Below are 9,016 nucleotides of genomic sequence, written 5' to 3' on the forward strand. Positions count from 1 at the left end.
ACAGTATGGCTAGAGAATCTTCCCGTTAAGATGATGTTGCTGAATGATCAACATTTGAGGGTATATTTGCCCATTGGGAGTATCATTTCTTTAAGGCTAATAAGCACAAACATATCTAGGTAGCCCATCAAAAGTGTTAGAAATTTCGGGTTGTGTTATAGTTTGCAAAAGCTTATTACCTACTGCCCTTGTGATATTGAAAGGAGATCTTGGGTGTAATTTAGGAAATGTTGGATACGCATGGGCCGTACTTATTAGATGTTGTCGAACCTTGTCAAGAGCATGTCCTCCCTATGGTCCCCAGTGATGAATCCTTCAAAGATGTGATTATTGAGGTTGACGGGACATCCATATATTGATCTTCTGGAGGAGCGAATCATGGTTCAAACATATTCTATTTAGCAATTCTAGACTTAGCAAAAAAAGGTTTGATCTGTGCTTTCTAAGTTAATTATTTGCAATGTTATTGTTTATTGTTTCAATAAATAGTATTTTTATTCTATAGTTATTGTAAATATAAAGATAAAACACCCAGCAAACACCCCCCCCCCCAATCCCCCCCCCCCCCCCAACACACACACACACACACACACACATGAGAAAGAAGGCACATAGAGCAGTAAGAGAGTTCTTTTATTACTTCACTTTGAGGTACAATGGGTATAACCCTCCTATCATATATTTATACACAGTGCTAACCAATCACATATATTCCTTTGTGGCTATGATTTCAATGCCATCATTACCATTACTAGTTGCATGCAATTTGCATAGTTAATACAGTAGTATATTTGTGGGCCCCATTATATATATATATATATATATATATATATATATATATAGTAAAGTAGTTGTGCCGATATAGTCTAGCATATTCATGTATAATTTAACTCTTAATATGCAACTTTTTATGCTGTGTTTTGTTATGCATGTGATTTGTTTCAGTTCTGATTGTTCTTATTCTATACTTTGCACATGATGAATAATATGTTACAAATTGAGTAATGTAGCTTCCAAGTAATAGAAATCAATATGAAGCGAAATAAAAGAAGATGATTGAGTGGAGAATATTTTGATCCCTTTTTGTCATTTTGAGCAATTACATTTGAAAGGTGGATCTATTGGTGGTATTTCTCCTAAATGCTTGTTTGGCTTTAATAAATTATAGCCTTTTCCATGGCTTGGACTAATAGGGTTTTAATATGATTAAAATAGGTGTCTGATCCATTTTTTTTTTTCCATGAAGGTATGAGTTTTGATCTCTAGTTGAGGGTAGACATTTAAGAAAATGTGAATGACTGAAGATGATCGACGACCCTTTTGTCTCATGCTTTCTTGTGGCATGAGAATGAGATGCTATTTTGCTAATGTTCCATAGTAGAATTTAATGCCTACCATGTTTTATTCTATTTTAATTTTTATTTTTTAGTGGTGTTTTGTCCATTTAGTGAGTCGACTTCCCTCCAAACACAATGCCAAATTTTGATTGAGGGAGAATTCTTGTTAGTTGTTTTAAGTGGGCAGAATTGAACTAAGGATGTAAGCTTTATCTGATTTGGCTTGAGGTCTTGTTAGAATCAAGTAGTTGTGTTTGGTTGTGGTTTTGAGCACCTTTATGCCATTTCAAGTTTGATCCCTTTATGTGCAGAATAGTTGTGAGAGCTAATTCTGTATGTTAAGTCATTTTTTTTTTTTTTTTTTTTTTTTTTTTTTTTTTTGGGGGGGGGGGGGGGGGGGGGAAGTCAAATGCCTTTAAGTTTCTTAACAGCATTATGCTGATTATGATGTGATTTATTGCATATTCGTTGGCATCACTTTGGTCGGAAGGAAGGGGGGTTGGGGGCTATGATGAAGTAGGATCCTCTATTGAAGTAAATCTCGGATATGCAGCCAATGCGACTTCGGGAGATGTATGCTTATGTAACAATATTGTAGTAGTTGGAATTTGTCTTTGATGATAAATGTATTGTCTTATTCATATGGAATATGCCTTTAAAGATGACGTGTTTTACCTTTTCCCAGTTCATTCAATATACATTAGTCAATAAATCTTTGAAGTCCACCTTTGTAATGAACTTGTATATGTTAGAAGATGGTTTGTTTTTGCTTTTCCCAACTCTATACTATTAAGATGGACATTACCATAATTCTGATTAGCAGATCTATGAAGAAGGTGAAGGGGATACCATCAAGGTTTTGACTTATCTGTTAGAGTATTTCTCAATTTCATCATAGTACCTTATTTGAGGTGGAGAAATCTTTAGTTAAGGTGGAATCTAACCTATTGGCATGTTTGAACTAGTTCATGAACTTTGAACCAATTCAACTGGGGTGATGAGTTGGACTTTGACTACTACCTTAGTTGAACCAGTTCAAGGTAGTAAGTTGCAACACTTTTGGGGCAACAAAGTTGAACCAGTTCAAGTGTTGCGGAACTGGTTCAACTCCCTTGGGAAGCTATGTGATTTGTTTTCCTTATTGGTTTTGGAAGGTAGAAGACTTTGGGAAAAAGCTGTAGATTTAGAGAAGAAATTATATCTCTATTTTAGAGTTAGATTAATATGGTAACTCCTTGTAGGAAAGTTGATCATTGTCTAACAAGGAATTGGATTTGAAGACTATAAATAGAGATGGGTATTAGAGAAAGAAAATTGTATAGAGAAAAACAAAATAGAGATTATGAGAGAGAAAAGAGTGTGTAATCAAGTTTTTGAAGTAAAGTTAGTCGTTCTTCGCCCATGGACTAGTCAATTTGCCAAACCACGTAAATCTTACTTTTTAGCTTGTGTGTGATTTTTATCTGTTATATTTGCCAATTGTGTGTGTATGAAACCCTAACATTATCCTGGAAAACTATGCTTAAATGTGTAAATTAATAGATCACTTCGGAATGGCATATACGTCACACATCCTAGATCAAGTAAAAGTTCTGGCTTTCAGCAAGCCATCGCTACATCTATTTCATTAGGAATTGATGATCTTTTATCATACCTTCTAAGGGATGGCTAGTTCAAGATGACTGTATACAGTATGAAATTGCAGCTTAATTGAATTTTTGTGCTATCGTTGCTTTAACTAAATTTGAGATGAATATCTTGAAATTTGTAGTGTAAGAACATAACTTGGCTCAAGATGATAATGCTGAATGTGGAGTTATGAAGCTGTTAGTTCAGGCCATCCATCCTGCTAGTTTGACATTTAATGTGCCTGGAACTCTGCATCTTGGTATGAGCTTTTTGGACTTTAGATGGACTTCCTTAGATTGTATTTTGGATTAGCTTTCGAATTGACAACTTTGATTTCATGGTTGAATAATGAGGCATTTCATTCAACCTGTGTTCAATGGAGTACAAAATTTGATTTATAAATAAAAGTAGACTGCCTGCTGGATGTAGCAATAAATACTACTTTTTATTTGACCCACAATGTGAAAACTTGCACCCACGTATTGTTTTTTGACATCCATTTCGTTATGAAATAAGGATCGAATAAGAGTTTATGAGAACAAGAGAAAAATAATAACAAGAAAATTGAATAGGCACACACAAAACCAATATATTCTCTTCAAGTGTCACTTGAAGATTGCACACACAAAAGGATTTTCTCACACACACAAAACCAATATATTCTCTTGATCCGAATATTGTCTTACTCTTGGATGCCTCTCGGATGCTTCAAACTATGGAGGGCAAAGGCTATTTATAGCCAAAATGGGACACCAAACTGAGGCTACTTGGTGACCACTCAAAAGACTTGTTGGGCACACATTCTTGGAGGCCAAGGCTACTTGGTGACCACTCAAAAGACTTGTTGTGCCCACATTCTTGGAGCCAAGAATCTTGATGCATCATGGGTGATGCAAGCCTCAAATTGAGCCATATGTTCAACAAGTCTCCATCTTAGCGAAAATTCTCCACCTTGGCAAAAATTTCGAATGAGCCACAAAACTCCATCCTTAGCAAAATTTCTCCGCCTTAGCAGAAATAATAAGACAACATCATAAAGAGTCTTTCTTTAACACAATGTGAGTAATAAAAATAACGACATCATCATCTCCAACAGAAAACAAATTAATAAAGAATTTTAGTTAAATTTGAGTCATCCTCAAACTTAACACTCGGGCTCTCATTCTTCAACCCATGCATGTCTTGCGTAGCCACAAGCATACCTTCAGTATTTGTGTCAAACTCTAAATGCTTACCAAAAGCAACCTCAGAAATTCCAAGTTTGACATCTCCTTCGGCAACCTTTTCCAACAGCCCATAAACCACCGGCTAGTAATGAAAAGTCATCTTCTCACCCTTGTGGAGAATAGGACGTCCTTGACTTTTCCTCGCATCTCTGTTGTGACCAACTACTTGCCTCCCACGCATCTTAATGACACTCGAATGGACTATCTCATTGCCACCAAGATTATTGCAAGTTAGTATCACACCTGTCCTCATGGGTTTGCCTCCCTGTAAGGACTGCTGCAATTTCAGTTGCCATCTGCAAACGGATTTCATTCTCCCACCATGTTGTGTAGTCCCCTCACAACCCTTTTGAGAACTAGGATCGTAACTCCTCTTTTTATCTTTTCCTTTGCCAATACCTTGTTGAGTAAGCAGGGTCTGCATCTTAATACGCCAAAGACTAAAACTAATCTTGCCATCAAATTTCTCAATCTCGTATTTTGTCGACATCTCAAAAACTCCCCAAAAGCTCTAATATCAGTTTGTTATGAAATAAGGATCGAATAGGAGTTTATGAGAATAAGAGAAAAATAATAACAAGAAAAATGAATAGGCACACACAAAAGGGACAAGGATTTATACGTGGTTCACCCTCACAAATAGGGTTACATCCACAAGCGATGATGATTCGTATCACTATAAAGAAGAAGATTACAAACTGAATAACATTTTGGTTCTTCCTCACAATAATCTCTCTTCTCACACCACTCACTCACTAATAAAGAAGACTCACTCAACACTCAAGACATACCCCAAATAGTATTGGTTTTAACAAAGAGAAAAACCCACCCAAAGACAAGCTTCAAGTGTCACTTGAAGATTGCACACACAAAAGGATTTTCTCACACACACAAAACCAATATAATCTCTTGATCCGAATATTGTCTTACTCTTGGATGCTTCGAACTATGGAGGGCAAAGGCTATTTATAGCTAAAATGGGACACCAAAATGTGGCTACTTGGTGACCACTCAAAAGACTTGTTAGGCACACATTCTTGGAGGCCAAGGCTACTTGGTGACCACTCAAAAGACTTGTTGTGCACACATTCTTGGAGCCCAAGAATCTTGATGACATCATGGGTGATGCAAGCCTCAAATTGAGCCATATGTTCAACACATTTTATATCTTTAGAATTTATAAGTGTCACATCAGATGATCTACAATCATCACATGTGTGCGTTATCGCACGTGTGTGCTGCTTATGGGCCGTCCAAGCAGTACAACACTTTATTATGTTTTGCATAGGATAGGAACGGTGGAGCTAATGATAATGTAGAATTAGGTTTGAGTTATTATTAGAAAAAGTGAAACCAGTTGTAGCTATAAAGATGACAAGAACAATTTTGATTATTCTATCCAACTTGATAGACTATGAATTATGATAATTTGAAGCTGTTAAATGTTTAATACCAAAAGAAGGGAAAAGAAAAAAAATAAAAAGACAAAAAAAGACGTGCAGTTGCGTCTTGCGTTTTATTTTTCAAGTTATTCTATAAAAAAATAAATTAATAAAACCAGAGCCACTTATTGGTGGATGGTGGACCATTGGACGTTCACTTAATGTTTGACATGGGTTCTAATTATACGAATTAAGGGGAGAAATTATGGATAATAGCAAATAAAGCAATCTTTTTCACATGTTTAAATTATTACAAGTACAAATTTTGAGCTAATTCACATGTCAAATAATTATTTATTTATTTATTTTGAGTTTCTAACCTTTTCAATCGATTTAAAAAAAAAAATAGAATTTTGAAGCTTAAAATTAGTTGGACTTTACAATAAATAAATAAATAAAATACTAATAGTATTCATCATGTTCTTAATTGAATAAAAATGATAGAACACAATTTTTGAATAATAAAAACAAAAAATAAAAAATAAAAAATAAAAGAAAGAAAGAAAGAATAGACCGTCATCATTCTTTAAGAAAAGAATATAGGATATGGTCCCACCTTTTTTATTTTATTTGGGAATTTAAAAAATATATATATGAAAGAGGAGAAGGTAATATTCATTTCCTTTGTTTGTTATAAAAATAAATAAATTATGAGTCATGCTATTTACCCAACAAATAAAAATCTACTACTTCACCGAGTCTATGTGGATGTTCATATGTCAAATATAAAAAATCATATCAATGTCCTAAGATTTTTTTTTTCGTAGTTGTTACTCACACACACATGTCTTTTCTGAGAATTGAACCCCTGTCTTCCTTCCGACACTGCTACGCCACTGCCCATTGGTAACGTCCAAAGATTTCATCTTAATATTCTTTGTTAACAATTAATGTTTGAATCACCCGGTTGTTAAACGTTTAATACTAAATTACAAATAAAAGCCAAAAATAATATCAAAGATTTCATCTTAATATTCTTTGTTGATAATTAAAGTTTGAATCACCGTGTTGTTAAACGTTCAGTACTAAATTACAAATAAAAGTCAAAAATCATATCAATCTCCTAAGATTTCATCTTAATAATCTTTGTTAACAACTAAAGTTTGAATCACCTATTGTTAAACGTTTTATCCTAAACAAAAAAATAAAAATAAAAAAAAACATGTGGAGTTGCATCTTGAGTTTTATTTTTCAAGTTATTCTATAAAATAATTAAAAAAACATGCGGAGTTGCGTCTGGACCTTCACTTGATGTTTGGCATAGGTAGGGGTGACAATTCGTGTTCATGGGTTATAATTGTGTCGTGTCGATAGAAGGGTATTATACGAAACAGGTAAACCCAAACCTAACCAACTTAATAAAAGTGTTAAGAATCATCAACACTAACCCAACCCGTTTATTAAACGGGTAAATGAATTAACTCGTTTAATGACCTGTTTATGAAAACGAGGCATTTAATATTTAATCAAATAATAAATAATAATAATAAAATTGTCACAATTAACCCAAATATTCAAAATAAGGAAAAAATTATAAGGACAAAGTTTATGTTGAGATGACTTAACAATCCATAGTAATTAGGTTTAAACAGGTAACATATTACATATGTTATATTTACGTTTATAACATATTGAGTTAAACGAGTCATAAATGGGTTACACGGGTTGAACCTCTCAACACTAACCCGACACGGTTAAGTTAACAGATTAATCGTGTCAACTTGTTTATGACCCGAACCTGTTTAAGGTCAATACAAACCCGCTTATCTCGTGTCGTGTCAATCCGTTTAATATTTATTGTACAAGTGCTTTTGACTAAATTACCCTCATTTGGTCACTATTTAGTAGTTAATTTTTTAGTTTGGTGACTATTTGTCTTTTTTGGTCACTAAAATCTAATTTTCCCAATAAAGTATTGGAGAGAAATTAATCTCTAAGTTTTCAACTTACTTCTATTAAAAATTTCTCTGTTTGATTTGTAGGAAAGTCTTGACTATTTTTAGATTTTGAAGTTGACATAATAGGATTCTAAGTTATTTTTTGAGATCCTTAAATCAAGTTTCCAGTTAAAAATAAATAAATGAATAAAATACTATATTGAGCACCTTTTCTTGTTACTTAAAATTTGTTATTTTTTCAATCTTTCTACGTCGTCTAATAAGTTGTCATTTTAAGAGAATTAAAATAATAATTTTATTTATAGAAAACACTATCACGTACTTATAATAAAATTAAAGTATTCCCGTCCCTACTTCTTTTATTCCCCCCTCGTTTTCTTTTCATATCCTAGCTCCCAAACATAGCCCAACGCTACTTTATCTCAATTATGTGATTAAACAAAGATAGGCTAGATAATAGTGTATCCTTGTTACATGTCCCACCCAATTTCCTTTTGTGAATGGATCCTCTCCGCACAAAACTGCTCATACCACTTCCCTTCCCTACTTCCATTCCCCTCTCCATTTCTTTTCATATCCTGACTGCCAAACATAAGCCCAATTCTGAACCCTCTGTTTTCATCGGAACCTAAAAAATGGCGGACTCATTCCCCAAAACACATCTCGATCAAACGTCGTCTGCAACTCCAAACCCACCATCACCATAACCCCCCAAACCTCCATTTCCGAAGACCAACCCACAATGGCAGAATGGGTTCTTCAAAGCGGTGGCAATGGATTCCCGAGAGGAGAGGAGAGGGGTGATCGGCAGGCACAGAGGCGAGGTAATTTATTTCATTAATTTACGGGTTGCTTAAATTTCCAAATCCAGATCCCAATCCCACATCGATAAAATAGAATATTAGATTTCGGTTAATAATAAGCGGCGTTGCAATCCAATATTGCCGGGCCCAGTAGCGCGGGCTTGTGACCAAGCGGGGCATTAAAGTGGTTGGATTGGATTGGAATGGAATGTGCAACTGAAACTGAAACTTCCTTAGCTGGAAAGAATTGTTAAAAACTGAAATCCGAACCTTAGCTGGAGAATTGTTAAAAACTTCCTTAGCTGGAAAACTTGCAATACATGAATAATACCCTAGCTCGATTGTTAAAAATTGAGACTGCCTTAGCTCCGGAGAACTATCCTCCTAGCTCTGGACTGGTGAATTGTTAAAATTGAAACTGCAACTGCCTTAGCTGGAGAACTAGCCCGTCACACATAGACAACCACTTTTTGGTTCAGGTCTTTGATTTTTTATGGTGTGTGCATGTTATATGTTTCTAGTGATGATAGGTGAAGAACTAGCCCGTCACATATAGACAACCACTTTTTGGTTCAGGTCTTTGATTTTTTATGGTGTGTGCATGTTATATGTTTCTAATGATGATAGGTGAATACTCCGAGAGAAAGAGAAGAAGAAATTCTCTTATTGCATATTTAGAAA

The 9,016-nt window shown here is 34.6% G+C and overlaps 1 pseudogene; it reads left to right on the forward strand.

The window, feature by feature from the left end:
- The window catches only part of LOC132305366 (acetolactate synthase 2, chloroplastic-like), a 4,889-nt pseudogene extending 4,530 nt beyond the window's left edge, over positions 1 to 359 (forward strand).
- Positions 360 to 9,016: the final 8,657 nt, after the last annotated feature.

Source organism: Cornus florida, unplaced genomic scaffold (assembly GCF_030987335.1).
Source record: "Cornus florida cultivar Cherokee Brave unplaced genomic scaffold, ASM3098733v1 CherokeeBrave_3.0.0_Hap2_Chr04, whole genome shotgun sequence".
Lineage (NCBI taxonomy): Eukaryota > Viridiplantae > Streptophyta > Magnoliopsida > Cornales > Cornaceae > Cornus > Cornus florida.